Source organism: Panthera tigris, chromosome D3 (genome assembly GCF_018350195.1).
Source record: "Panthera tigris isolate Pti1 chromosome D3, P.tigris_Pti1_mat1.1, whole genome shotgun sequence".
In the NCBI taxonomy this organism is placed as follows: domain Eukaryota; kingdom Metazoa; phylum Chordata; class Mammalia; order Carnivora; family Felidae; genus Panthera; species Panthera tigris.
In genome coordinates, this window is record NC_056671.1 from 41,464,897 (window position 1) to 41,480,169 (window position 15,273).

The following is a 15,273-nucleotide window of genomic DNA, read 5'->3' on the forward strand; positions in this document are numbered from 1 at the left end:
CACACACACACACACACACACACACACACACACACAAGAAACTACATATAGGAATGATCATTTCCTCCTTTTAAATAGCCACTGGAGAAAGATATGAACTTTTATAATAATGTCTTGTGGCATATCCATTTGAGAATAATTGATGGCAGCAAATGTTTTCTTTCAGAGAGTGGGAGGCAGTTTGGATTTTGGAAAATATTCTAAGAAAGACTGATGAATAAGATAAATGGTAAAATTGTGCGATATGATTTTTGGGCACAAATAAGTTAATAAGAGGGAATATAAGTTTGGGCATAAAAGGATGTGTAGACAGGAATTCAGAGAGAATGGTCATAATTATTTTGTTGGGTTTCTAGCTCCCTGATATTTTCTAGTAAATCATCTCAATGTTAAAATGTTGGGGAACCCTGGGGCTCAGTAATTGACCATCTTCTTTGTCCATCCTCACTCTCCCTTGGTGATGTGATCCAGATTCATGGCTTTAAATATCTATTTGCTTAACTCCTACTAATTTATTTCTTCAGCTAGGCTCTGCCTCTATACTCTCAACTTATATACTCAGTCATCCAGTTGATACCTTCACACAGATGTTGAATAAGCTCTTGAAAGAACAGATTCCTGAGATTCACTACCTCCTTTTCAAACCAGTATCTCCAGTATTCTTGTCTCAACTGATGGCAATCCCGTTCTTCCAATTGTTCAGTCAAAACCTTTGGTGTGATACTTGACATCTCTTTTTCTCATACTTTTTATCGGGTTCATTAGCAAATTCTGCCCACTCTACCACCTCCAGTTCTGTCATCCTGGCCCAAACCACCATCATCTGTCCTCTGCATAATTACAATAATTTTGGCTGCTCTTACAGGAATAACTTTTCCCTTGAAAATCTGGTCATGTTACTTCTCTATGGCTTATTCTCTGACTCAGTTCCTGTCTTTGCCATGACCTACAAAGCTCTCCATAAACCTGTTTCTTGTTGAACTTCTTGGACTTTATTAACCCCTTTATCATTTTTTCACACCTGCCACACTGACCCCCTTGCTGTTTCTTGCACACACTAAGAGCTACTACCTCTGGACCTTTGCTTTTGCTCTTCCTTTGTCTGGAACATTTTTCTGCTATATATTTGCATGACTGGTTTTCTCACTTCCTTCAGGTCTTGAGTTAAAAGTCACCTTCCCTGGCTATCTCATTTAGAAATTTTTTCCCCTCCCCCCATACTTTCCTTCTCTGATTTGCTTATTTTTTTTAATGTTTACTTAATTATTTTTGAAAGAGAGAGAGCGAGTGAGAAGGGGAGGGGCAGAGAGAGAGAGACAGACAGACAGACAGAGACAGAGACAGAGAGACAGAGAATCCCAAGCAGGGCTCAAACTCATGAACCACAAGATCATGACCTGAGCCAAAATCAAAAGCTGGATGCTTAACTGACTGAGCCACCCAGAAGCTTTACTTACTTATTTATTTTTTCTTAACAATCATTTTTGTGTCTCTCACTATAGAAGGTAAGCTCCCCGAAGGCAGTGAATTTTGGCTGTTTTATTTACTGTTGTGTTGTCAGTGCATTGAAAATGCCTGGCCCCAAATAAGCATGTATTAGATATTTGTTGAATGAATGAATAAATGAATTTGCTGTCCTTTTTGTTACTTACTTTTATTTTATTTTATTTTATTTTATTTTATTTTATTTTATTTTATTTTCCATCCCCTGCCTCTTCTTTGTTACTTATTTTTAAATGATGCAGGAACCATGAAAGAGATGGGCAGTGAGTTACAGTGGATCCAGGCACTTGGATTCTATTTGTAGCAGTGCCACTAGGTAGCTATGTTGTTTGGGACCTGCTTTACTTTTTTAAGCCTTGATATCCTCTGAAAAATGAGACAGGTAGACAAGATAGATGGATGGTTTCTAGAATCACTTCCATTTCTGGGTTATGTGACTCTGATATAACAAAGAAGATGCTTATAGGAATAAGGACCTGTGCTCTATTTAAGACCAACTTACAGCTTTCTGTGATAGCCAGAAAGTGTGCATTTCTTGGTCTCTCTGTTTGAAGTTTACCACCAATTATCTTTGTCTTTGAGGGAGGACCAAAGCCCGACAGTTGAGTAGAAGAAGAAGTACTTCCCCAGTTTTAGTTCTCACCTCTCATCTGTCATACTGGCTTAGCATATTTCCTCACCAAGCTGGAACTTATTTTGTACTACTTGCAGTAATGCTGATGCTGTTAATATCAAGTTATATTTTTCCTAAGTATTTCTACATGTATTGATTGCCATCATCACATCACCATTCAGAAGATGGGTCAAGTTTTGTCAACATTTCCACTTACAGAAGCTGGAAGCAGAGAACCAGAGGGTGATGAATTGGCCCTGTCACAGAGAAAGTCAAGGCCAGAATTCTATAATAAGCAGTGTTCATTTTTTACTAATAAAGTGCTGCTGTTAGAAGCTGAAGTCAGAACTGGTAGCATTCTTGCCATCTCCAAGTCTGGAATGGTAGGTCATTTAGAAACACTTACATAAATGTTCCTGCAACTCATGGAGTGCCAGGAATGCCATGAAATTTTGTTGGTGGCTTACAGATTTCCAGTACTATGTGGAGTGCAGAAGACAGAATCTCTTGACTCTGGGATTTATAGGATAAGTACCCTTTCCCTTCTCTCTACTCAAATTACTTGAAGATAATGATCCTTTCTAGGCATTTTGCCAGAGCAAGAATAGAATTCTGTCTGCTAAATTTCTGGTCAAAAAAAGTGAATAGGTGGAAGAAAATGTGCCTAATATGTTTCTCAGTTGAGAGCAGAAGTGAGCAATGATAGATATAACTATATAAATAATTATTAACCAGTGCAGAATTTTTAAAGACAAGAATTCAAAGGCAACTTTGGAAACTAGGAAGTTTATCACAACATAGAAAGCATAAATAAAATACAAAGACTTAGGTATCCAGGCTCAGTATTTAGAACATAAATGAGTTCAAAATCAGATATGTCTCTGAGACCAATTGGAATTTATCCCATCCTGGGTAGATTTGTCTTTTGGTAAGAAGGGGCTCAGAGACTGAGGTATACTGTACAGGGTTCCAAGATTGAGTATATGCAAGCTACAAGGTTGAACTGTGTCTCTTTTGCTGGAGAGCCTGGATTCCTTACTTATTACTTTAAAATACAACAATTTTTGATAACAAAGTCAAATATGTCCCATTGAAGAGAAAGTTGAGAAAACTGAGTGTAGTGAGTATAATGTAAGTAATATTATCTCTGAGTTTTTACTGTTGGAGATGAATGCTTAAGGTAGGAAGTGCCAAGTGTGTATGCATTGTAGGTCTGTATAGCTCGAGCCCTAATGCCATGGACACTCTTTCTGTCAAGGGGACAGATTAAACCTTCCTCTTGGCCCCTCCACCCCAGGGAGAATGCAGCTGTCATAGTGGACATTTAAACACATGAAGTTTATATTAGAGCTGCCTAGACTAGCAGGCAGATAAAAACTATTCCAAGAGTTAGATAAAGCAGGCTACAAGCATCTTGTAAAGCATATTAGTATGAAACAAGGCTTCAGTATAAATCAACAGGTAAAGAAGAACTTTGAATAACTTCGTATGCCAAGACTGATACTACTGAATGGAAGTAGCATCAGTCCTAGGGCAGCATACCTTAGAGATATTCAGTATATGTGGGGCTACTCAGGAAGATGGCTCCAGATGAAGCAGTTAAGGCTCTGCTCTTAGTTATACCAGCTATGTGTGCCTGCTAGAGTATTCAAAGGACCTGAAAGTCAATTTCACAATATTAGTGCTTATTGTTTGTATTTGTGTTTTTTGTTTTTTGTCTTTGAGTTTGGATTGAGTCCTTCCCAATGAGTACTTTTAGCCTACTCATGGTCCTTAGCCAAAAGAACCCCTCTAGGAATCATTACATTTATTTTTTGTTATATAAATGAACCCATTTATTATAGGCTAGCTTCAAATGGTGGAGCTTCAACTGGTCTTTCAACTCCTTCAGTCTTCTGATGGCCAACTTTACTATGACGGCAGAAGTGGTGTTGTAGGACCAGGCACCACTGGCTATGGTTTTCATGCAGGAACCACAATGGCAGATTCCCACAGCTCGTCTTTTCATCTTGGTTTTGCCACAGAAGGAGCAAGTGTACTTGCAACGTGCCCTTGCAAAGTGTACTTGGCATGCTGGCTTATTTCAATCTTCTGCACCATTTTCCTGAGGGAGACACCATAATGGGTCCTGTATTTACCAATGATTCTGACCTTCTTGGCATGTTTAGCCATGTTGCCACAAACTAGGTCTGAGCCCAGAGAGCATGGGATTATTACATTTAGATACCTGGATTGGGTGAACTCTGAATGTTACTGGTAATCGTGGAGATCCTGACCTTCAATGACTGCTGTATTAGCAGGGCTGATCGCTGTTTCAGTAGCAATTTACAGTGCACATCCTCTGAGAGATACTGGTTAGAGTCCCTTCCTTACATACATTACTTCTGAAATTATGTGCTCTTATAGCCTTAGGTTTTATTGTAATCTCTGCTACATAATGCACAAAAATATTTATGAATGTTCTTATAAACATTTTAATATTCTCATAAAGGTGGTTTTCCAGAAGCTATAAAGATACAGATAAATCTGTCTTTCTAGCACACACACACATATACACAGGAAAGAAAACGAACTGCTTTGGACACACAAGCTCATGTGCTAGAGAGCATAAAAAATCTTCTTTTCTCTTTATCAAGACCTAACTTAAACTGCCACTGAGTTAGTTCTTCTACCCAGGGGACTCACTGTCCAGTGGGCAACACAAATTTGACTATATTACTCTTCTGTATAAAACCTTTAGTGACTCTTCATCACCCATGGAATACAGCTCAAAGTCCGTCATGGAAATATGTCATGGACTTCATCTTTTGTCATTTCTGCCTCACATTATTTGCTTTAGATGCAGCATACTACTTCTGGTTCCTTGCACATATCACACAGTTCATTGCCTGCTTTTTCAGGCTTATCCTCTTCCCTTTAGAATATCTTCATCTCATTTTCTCCTGACTATTCAAATTAGTCCTTAGTTCAAGTGTTACCTCTGCCCTTTAAGATAATGTCTCTATCTATATTAAAAAAATAAATAACTAATTAAAAAAAGATAATGTCTCTATCTTATTCTTCCTCACCTCCAATACGACCTTATGTTCTTAACTGGGTGGGTGAGGTAGCCCTCTGAATTCTCACTGCACTCAATGCAGATCACCGTGGGACACATTTTATTTGTTTATTTGTCTGTCTCCTTCAATGGACTCCAAGTTCTTTGAAGGCAGAGGTTTTTGGTTTTTTTAAATTTCTTATTAACCTTTGGGTTTCCCATTGTCTAGCTAAATGCATGATATATAGCAGCTGAAATAAGTTTTAACTATTTATTTAATTGAAATAGTATCATTCAAAAAATAGCAGTCTTAAGAAGTCCAGCAGAGCTAGTTCTGACAGAACACATTTTAGTCTAATGTTGAAGTCTAGTGAAAATGATAACTTCAATACGGTTTAATTTCCACTCATGTGGGTTTACTACCAGTTGGCAAACAAGCCACATAAAGAAAGCAAGAAATAAAGAAGTAGAATGGATGGTTCTCACATACCTCCTCAGGTTCTCAATACATATTTTTTAATACTTCAGTATCTCCTCAGTTCTTCAAGGAACTGTGCTTAAGGGCACTGAGGTGGCTCAGTGGGTTTTAATGTCCAACTCTTGATCTTGGATGTCATAGTTTGTGAGTTTGAGCCACATTACAGGCTTTGCACACAGTGTGGAGCCTGCTTGCGATTCTCTCTCTCTCTCTCTCTCTCTCTCTCTCTCTCTGCCTCTCCCCCACTCATCACTATAAACTTCCCTCTTAGAACTGCATTTACTGCATCCCAAAGAATTTGGAACGTTGTGTTTCCATTTTCACTTGTCTCCAGGTAATTTTTGTTTTTCTCTTTGATTTCTTTGATGACCCCTTGGGTGTTTTAGTAGTATGTTTTTTAGCCTCCATGTGTTCATGTTTTTGTAGGTTTTTTTTTTTTTTTTTTTTTTTTTTTGTGATTCATCTCTAGTTTCACACCTTTGTGGCTGGAAAAGATGTTTGATATGATTACAGTCTTTTAAAAATTTTTGAGACTTGTTTGTGGCTTATCATATGATCTATTTTGGAGGATGTTTCATGTCCATCTGAGGGGAATTTGTATACTGCTGTTTTTGGTTGCAATGTCTGATATATATCTATTAAGTCTGTCTGGCTTAATGTGTCATTTAAGGCTGATGCTTCCTTATTAGTTTTCTGTTTGGATGATCTATCCAATGTAAATGAGCTGTTCAAGTCCCCTATGATTATTGTATTATTGTATTGTATTTCTCTCTTTGTGTCGGTCAATATTTGCTTATAATTAGGTGCTCTGTGTTGGGTGCATATATATTTATAATTACTATACTCTCTTGTTGGATTGGGTCATTTATCTTTATGTAATTCCCTTCTTTGTGTCTTGTCACAGGCTGTTTTAAAGTCTATTTTATCTGATATAATAATTGCTACTCTAGTTTTCTTTCCATTTCCATTTGCATGAATATCTTTTTCCATCCTTTTACTTTCAGTCTGTGTGTCTTTAGGTCTGAAGTGAATTTCCTGAAGGCAGCATATAGATTAATCTTTCTCATCTTTCTTTCTTTCTTTCTTTCTTTCTTTCTTTCTTTCTTTCTTTCTTTTGTTTTTTCCATTTAGCCACCCTATGTCTTTTGATTGGAGAATTTAGTATATTTACATTTGAAGTAATTATTGATAGGTATGTACTTTTTGCCATTTTCTTAATTGTTTAATGGTTGTTTTTGTAGTTCTTCTCTGTTTCATTTTCTCTTGTTTTCTTCCCTTGTGATTTTATGACTTTCTTTAGTGTTCTGCTTGGATTTTCTCTCTCTCCCTCTCTCTCTTTTTCTTTTCTTTTTTTTTTTTTTTTAGTAATGTATCTATTATAGGTTTTTGGTTTGTGGTTACCATGAGGTTCACAGATAACAATCTATGTATATAGTAGTCATTTTAAGTTCATGGTCACCTAACTTTGAATGAATTCTAAATGTACTACGTTTTTACTTCCCTTTCACAATTTCTTATGCTTTTGGTGTTATATTTTATATATATTTTTAATGTATATATATAATATATGAATAATTTTTTTAATGTGTTGTTGGATCCAGTTGGCTACTATCTTGTTGAAGATTTTTGCATCCATGTTCATGAAGGAAATTAGTCTATAGTTCTCGTTTTTAGTGGGGTCTCTGTCTGGTTTTGGAATCAAGGTAATGCTGGCTTTATAGAAAGAGTTTGGAAGTTTTCCTTCCATTTCTGTTTTTTGGGACAGCTTCAAGAGAATAGGTGTTAACTCTTCCATAAATGTTTGGTAGAATTCCCATGGAAAACCATCTGGCCTTGGACTCTTGGTTTTTGGGGAGGTTTTTGATTACTAATTTGATTTCTTTACTGGTTATGGGCCTGTTCAAATTTTCTATTTCTTCCTGTTTCAGTTTTGGTAGCATATATGTTTCTAGGAATTTGTCTATTTCTTCCAGATTGCCCATTTTATTGGCGCATTAGTGCTCATAATATTCTCATTATTGTTTTTATTTCTGCTGTGTTGGTTGTGATCTCTCCTCTTTCACTTTTGATTTTATTTATTTGGGTCCTTTCTTTTTTCTTTGTGATCAAACTGGCTAGGGGTTTATCAATTTCGTTAATCCTTTCAAAGAACCAGCTTCTGGTGTCATTGATATGTTCTACTGTTTTTTGGTTTTGATAGCATTGATTTCTGCTCTAATCTATATTATTTCCTGTCTTCTGCTGTTTTTGGGTTTTATTTGCTGTTCTTTTTTCAGCTCTTTAAGGTGTAAGGTTAGGTTGTGTATCTGAGATCTTTCTTCCCTCTTTAGGAAGGCCTGGATTGCTATATACTTCCTCTTATGACCACCTTTCCTGCATCCCAGAGGTTTTGGGTTGTGGTGTTATCGTTTTCATTGGCTTCCATGTACTTTTTATTTTCCTCTTTAACTTCTTGGTCAGCCCATTCATTCTTTAGTAGGATGTTCTTGAGTCTCCAAGTATTGTTATCTTTCCAAGTTTTTTCTTGTGGTTGATTTCAAGGTTCAGAGCATTGTGGTCTGAAAATATGCACGGTATGATCTCGATCTTTTTGTACTTGTTGAGGGCTGATTTATGTCCCAGTATGTGGTCTATTGTGGAGAACATTCCATGTGCACTGGCGAAGAATGTATATTCCGCTGGTTCATGATGAAATGTTCTGAATATATCTGTTAAGTCTACCTGGTCCAGGGTGTCATTCAAAGCATTGTTTCCTTGCTGATTTTCTTGATTAGATGATCTGTCCATTGCTGTGAGTGGGGTGTTGAAGTCTCCTACTGTTATGGTATTACTATCAATGAGTTTCTTTATGTTTGTGATTCACTGATTTATACATTTGGGTGCTTTCACATTTGGCGCATAAATGTTTACAATTGCTAGGTCTTCTTGGTGGATAGACCCCTTAGTTATGATATAATGCCCTCTTCATCTCTTATTATAGCCTTTATTTTAAAGTCTAGATTGTCTGATATAAGTATGGCTACTCTGGCTTTCTTCTGTTGACCATTAGCATGACAGATGTTTCTCCATCCCCTTACTTTCAATCTGAAGGTGTCTTTAGGTCTAAAGTGGGTCTCTTGTATACAGCATATAGATGGATCTTGTTTTCTTATCCATTCTGTTACCCTCTTTCTTTTGATTGGAGCATTTGGTCCATTGATGTTTAGAGTGAGTACTGAAAGTGATGAGTTTATTGCCATTATGTTTCTTGTAGAGTTGGAGTTTCTGGTGGTGTTCTCTGGTCCTTTCTAGTCTTGTTGCTTTTGGTGTTTTTTGTTTGTTTGTTTGTTTGTTTGTTTGTTTTTTGTTTTGTCTTTTTTCCCTTCAGAATGACCGCCTTAAAATTTCTTGCAGGGCTGGTTTAGTTGTCATGAACTCCTCTAATTTTTGTATGTCTGGAAATATTTTAATTTTTCCTTCTGTTTTGAATGACATCCTTGCTGGATAAAGAATTCTTGGCTGCATATTTTTCTTATTCAGCACATTGAATATATCCTGCCACTCCTTTCTGGCCTGCCAGCTTTCTGTGGATCGGTGTGCCACAAACCTGATGTGTTACGGACTTTTCCCCTTGCTGCTTCATGAATCTTTCCTTGCCTAATATTTTGTGAATTTGACTATGATATGCCTTGTTGATGGTTGGTTTTTGTTGAATTGTATGGGTGTTCTCTGTGGTTCCTGGATTTTGCTATCTGTGTCTTTCCCCGGTTAGGAAAGTTTTCCTCTATGATTTCCTCACATAACCCTTCTACTCCTTTCTTCTCTCTCTTCATCTTCTGGGACCCCTATGATTCTGATGTGGTTCCTTTTTAGTGAGTCACTGATTTCTCTAATTCTTAAATCATGCTCTTTTGCCTTTGTCTCCCTTTTTTTCCTGCTTCATTATTCTCCATAAGTTTGTCCTCTATCCCTGATTCTGTTCTGCCTCATCCATCCTTGCTGCTGTGGCCTCCATTCGAGTTTGCAGCTCAGTTATAGCATTTTTTATTTCATCCTGACTAGGCTTTACTTCTTTTATATCTGCAGAGAAGGATTCTAATTCATTTTCGACCCCTGCTAGTATTCTTAGTATTGTGATTCTAAATTCTCGTTCAGACATGTTGCTTGTAGCTTGTGTTGATTAAGTCCCTGGATGTCATTTCTTCCTGCTCTTTCTTTTGGGGTAAATTCCTTGTTTTGTCATTTTGAAGGAAGAAAATGAATTAATAAGGTAAAATTAAAATTAAAATATTATAAACAGCACACACACACACACACACACACACAGACACACACACACAAATCAAATAAATGATGTTTGATCCTAGGTATGTTTTGGTCTGGTTGTTGAAAGGAGTTTGATAGATTAGAGAAAAATGGAAGAAAAGAAGGAAAATTTTAAAAAAGGGAAATGTTTGAATATTTGAAACAATGAGGACAATGAAATAGAATATGATGAAGTGATGGAAGTAAAATGGAATTTGAAAAATTTACACAAAATAAAAAGTATAGTAGAGAAAAATTAAAAATATATTTTTAATAAAAATTGAAAATAAAAATAAAAATTTTCTTTTTCTGTATTCAAGACAAAGAAAAGATTTGAAAAAGAAAAAAAGAAAAAAGAAAGAAAATTGACTAGATGCACCGGCGAGCAGACTGAAATATGATTGAAATTATATTGTTTTCCCCTAGAGGTCAAACTATGAAGCACTTTATAGTCCAGAAACTAAGCAGGTGGAGAGATTTGTGGTGTTCCTGAAGAGCAAGATTGGCCCAATTGGGTGGAGCTTAGTGTAATGGCTCCGTTCTCCACTAGATGGCACTGCTTAACTTACTGGGGTGGAATGCTGTGCTTGTAGGTGTGTATGCACATGCGTGGAAGGGGTGAAAATGGCGCCACCCAGCTACCCAGTCTCTAGTATCCGAACTCTGTTCTCCCCAATCTCATTCTTTTTCTCTCGCTTCTGTTCACTTCCTGCTTTTACACTGTCTGCGACCAAGCCATCAGGTTGTCAGGGTGCACCTCCCTCCTGAGTTTTATCTCAGATGCTGCTGTGTCCTGACCCCTCACTTCTGAGGGACTGCAGCTTTGACCCACTCAGACCCTCTGAGGGAGGGTCTCACTGAGCAATGGCCAGGTGCCAGCTGCACCCAGGAACATTCAGGGACCCTGCTGATGCTGATGCCCAGAGACTGTGGCTGGGTGCCAGCCCACCCCAGAAAAAGTTCACACAATTGTGTAGCAGCAGCATTTCAGGGATTATGGGAAATCACAACACATATCTGGCACCAAGCTTCACCCCTAATGACTTTGTTCCAGCACCAGTGAATTTGGTTGTTCTCTGGGGTCTGCTGGGACCAGGTGGCCATACAGCCTCTACCAAATATCCTTCCAGCAGGGGGACCGCCTTTCCCCCTGTGGCCCAAGGATCCCCAGACCTCATTCTGTTCCTGGGGATTCTTCCTTGCCACCAGAGTACTGCCAGGTATCGAGCTGCAGAGTTTCAAACTCTGCACTCCTCCTGTTTATAGAGTCTTAATGGAATTTAAACCCTCTCCTTTCTCCTTTCTCTCTTTTAAATTCAGTCCCTATGGCTGTTTCCACTTTTCCTCTTTCCAGCTGGTTTTGGAGGGGGGTGCTTTTCCCATACTCTCCCCCCATCTCCGTCCTCTCCCTGCACACAAAAGTGACTCCCTGCCCTCCGCAGCTTCTCTCTCCCCCAATTCACCTCTCCGTGCCACCTACCTGCTGAGTCCTGTGGTTCAGGTTGTGTGGATTGTTGTGTTAATCCTCAAATCAGTTTTCTAGGTGTGCAGGATGGTGTAGTGTTGATTTGACTGTATTTCATGGATGCAAGATGCAAAAAAACTTCCATGCTGTTCCATCATCTTGGCCTCTCCTGATTTCCTCTGAAAATGTCTCTAAATGTTACTATTCTTGATGCTTCGATTGGAGAATGTGGACCATTTTGAGAACTAGCAGGCCAGAGTATTATCTTTTATTGTGTCCTCTCTTTACTTCCCATGGATTTCTTTTTCTAAGCAGAGTGTCTCTATGCAGACATCTGAGTAGCTGAGCAATTGAACTACCAGTGACCGGCTGTGTCTTTTTAGGGTTTATTGTGAAGTAGTTGCCAGCCCAGTAGTGTATCACTTTGCATTGCTCCCCATCTTTCCATCTTATAGTTTTCCTTACTTTTGCTCTATGGAGATTTTATGCCCCAGATGAATTTTAAGTGCTTCCTCCTAGGTCTGGGAACTTTTTTTTCAGGGCGCTTTGGCTAACATAATATAATAATGACTTATTTACATGCTTGTCTCTTCTGGGAGACTGAAAACCCCTTGAAAGTAGTAACCATGTCATCTCATTTGTTATGAGATGGGACCTGACAAAATAGGCCAGAGGTCCATGTTCATATAACAGACCTATTCATGAAAACATAGGGAATTATAGAATAAAAGTGTTCTTTGTGAAATACATATACTCAAATATTATTGTTCAATAAGTCTTTAATCTTATTGGCTAATATTTACAAATCATCTCTTGAATATGAAATATAATGTGCTATTTGAGTAATAGATAAATTAAGGAAAAGAAAGTTTTACTAAACATATAATTTAAAGCCCCAATGGTATTTTTGCCAGTTGGTTATTGCCACCGTTAAGATAATTCTTATTAAAAATTAACCCTAAAAAATTCAAAATCTATGTAATATATTTAAACATGTTAGGATTTGGCTGTCTCTGAAAGGTAAAGGACAAATAAATATCAAGTAATAAGCATCTAAGAGCTTTGACAGGAAATAAAGGCAGAGAGCCTAATACAGTCATAAAAAGAGAAGCCTAAATAAAGCCATATTTGGAATAAAACAAATCTCAGTACCTTCTGTATAATTTGCAATAAACCACAGATGCCAAACATTCATCTTATTTAAGTCAATCCGGCACTAATCTCAAACTAAGTTGATTTCTCAAATTGGATTAATTACGGTGAAAGAAATTTTGCAATTACCCATAGGAAGATGCTGGGAAGATTGTAAACTCAGGGTAATTTATGATTGAGTATATATGTTGATCATGAATGCTGCATATTTGGGGCTGTGAGACTAGGTGTGAGCCCTATGTGACTGCATTCAAGTTTGGGCATGGATTAAACACACAATCTGAACATTAAATTTACCCTTTTTACTTTTATTTCTAGCTTTGTGTCAGAGAATTTTTTTTATGTGTTTTGAAGGAAGGTTCCAGACCATGGGAGCCAGTAGTAATAGTGCACTTAAAAAAATAGCTCTTAAAGGATGTATATGGAAAATGTTCTAAATTTTAGAATCTCAAGTTTAAGCATTTCAGGAAATCTTATTTTTTAAAATGAAAAGTGGAAGTTTTCCATGTGAGAAATAGGAAGGAAGAAAGATACCCATTTTTATTGAACTAGAGAAGCTTTGTATGTATCATCTTACTGAATTTTGATAACAGTCAGTCTTCTGGAATAAGTGTGAGTATTCCTATTGCATTGCTTAGTAACCAGGGATTGGGGATTTTACTTTCAGAACAACCCAGTCAGTAAGTGGTAGAGCTAGAATATAAATCCAGGCCAACTGACTTCAGAAACTCTGTCCTATTGGCTGTGTCATGCTGCCTAGTTATCACTAACTGTTGGAAGAATTTAAGGTTTATTGTTTCTTGTTAGATGCCTCTTTCTCATCCATGGGACACCTGTAAATTTATCTGTCTTTTACTCTATAATTGGGATAGTTTTAGTGTAAACTGGACTTGCTTGAAGAATTGGCATGAAAGAGTAGGAAGTAGGGCTTGGATAGCATATTAGGGTTTTCCAGAAAAACAGAAAAATGTGAACCATCAGAGATAATGTAGTCTCTGTCATCACTAGATGTTGGTTAGTGCACCATTGACATCTTCAGTGTGATCCTGAGTTTAGTAATAAATCTAATTCCATCCTAAGATAGTAGTGATGCTTGAAGTTATGCCTTTAAATCTGTATTTTGGTTTTGCCTTTGGTTCTAGGTTTGGTATCAATATTTACGTGATTCTTATTTTGATACAATATAACGTAAAGAACCATACACAGAGGTATTTTGCCTGTAAAATATACTCAGTCTGCTTTCTGAATGCTTGTCTTACAAATCTATTGTTATCAAAATATTCTCTACTGATGGAATATCTAGTCATCATTGAAAAGCAAAGTGCTTTGTTTTCCAGGAGAGATATCTCATATTGGAAATGGTCTGTATTTTGTAAAATTTTGCAAGCAAGCACACACTATTGTTGTTATTAAGTGTGTGTGTGTGTGTGTGTGTGTGTGTGTGTAAAATCTAACATTGGGTCAAAAATCAAGGTATTCTATTTTAACATACATTTTTACTGTTTTCATTTCATTCTGTAGAAATTGCAAATATCATCATGCAGAAATTTCACTTCTTCAGTTTCCTGAGCTCACAGGTCACATTGCTTTTTTACTGGAATCTCTACCTGGCTCAGTAACCAAGGCAACAAATCCCTGGTTAATGATTCACTAGAAATTCACTGTGGAGGTGGCTTATTAGTTTTTTTCCCCAAGAGCTGGGATAAAAAGCTTGCCTGTGATATTTTCATCTATTTCTCTTTTCTCTCCTACTTGAGATCCAGACAACCTAAAGTAAACTTAATTAAAATCAATAGACAAAAATATCCAGTGCTTTAGATTACTATTTTGGGACTTACAGTGTTTGTATATATAAATATGGAATATTAATAAGTTTAAGAATATTTTGTTTTATGTTTCTACTTCTTTCAGTTTGCATTTTTGATGTGTGCATAAAAAACAAAAATAATTTTAAAATGGTAGTTTTAGGCTTAAGCAGTATCCTAGTTCTGGAAGAGTTGTTTGTAGAAAGCATCTTTAAGAAGTTACTAACATGCATCAGGGGAAGAAGAGAAGACAAGTAAAAATCCAACAGAAGTTTGAATAGGAAAAAAAAGTCAACTTTATGAAAAGGAGTAAGTATGGGAAGAAATTGACAAGAGGGCAAAAAACCAAAAACCACTAAACTAAAAAAACCCCTTGGTGTTGTTTAAAAATATTCCATAGTATATGAAGATACAGTTCTAATGGATGAATGAATCCAAATATATTTCTGGAAAATTTTGTTTTCTGCCATAATATTTAAAGGGAAGCAAGGGGAAGAGGAAATGATAGAATGACATTTGACGTGTTTCCCAAGTGTTTATAAAAGAGAAAAAGGCAGTGACACTGGAGAACACAATTACCTGGCTTGAAAGTGCTAAAAGGAATGGACCTCTTGAGAGGAATGGAGGATACATTAACAACGGACTTTTTACACGTCCCCCCCGCCTTGCCAAGGCAGCTTTTAGTGCCATGTTTAAAAGGTTCAAAATAACTAAAATCATGAGTTGAGAACTGTTAACTCTAGGAAGTATTTTAGAACTTCTATTAAGAATTGGAGACAACTAATATAAGAAAATCCTCCTAGACCTTATAAGTTAATAGAAGGTATTTATCTATGGTGTGACAGTTATTTATATTGTCAAAAAAACATATAATGAAAAAAACTCATGATTTCATTATATTGAAAGCTTGAGAAGAGCACTTTAAAGAACAGTAGA

The 15,273-nt window shown here is 36.9% G+C and overlaps 1 protein-coding gene and 1 pseudogene across 1 annotated transcript in view; one reads left to right on the top strand and one right to left on the bottom strand.

The window, feature by feature from the left end:
* Window positions 1-15,273, top strand: part of METTL4 (methyltransferase 4, N6-adenosine) — a 249,767-nt gene that overhangs the window by 179,266 nt on the left and 55,228 nt on the right. The gene's annotated exons all lie outside the window — the stretch shown is intronic.
* Window positions 3,866-4,698, bottom strand: LOC122232783 (annotated as a pseudogene).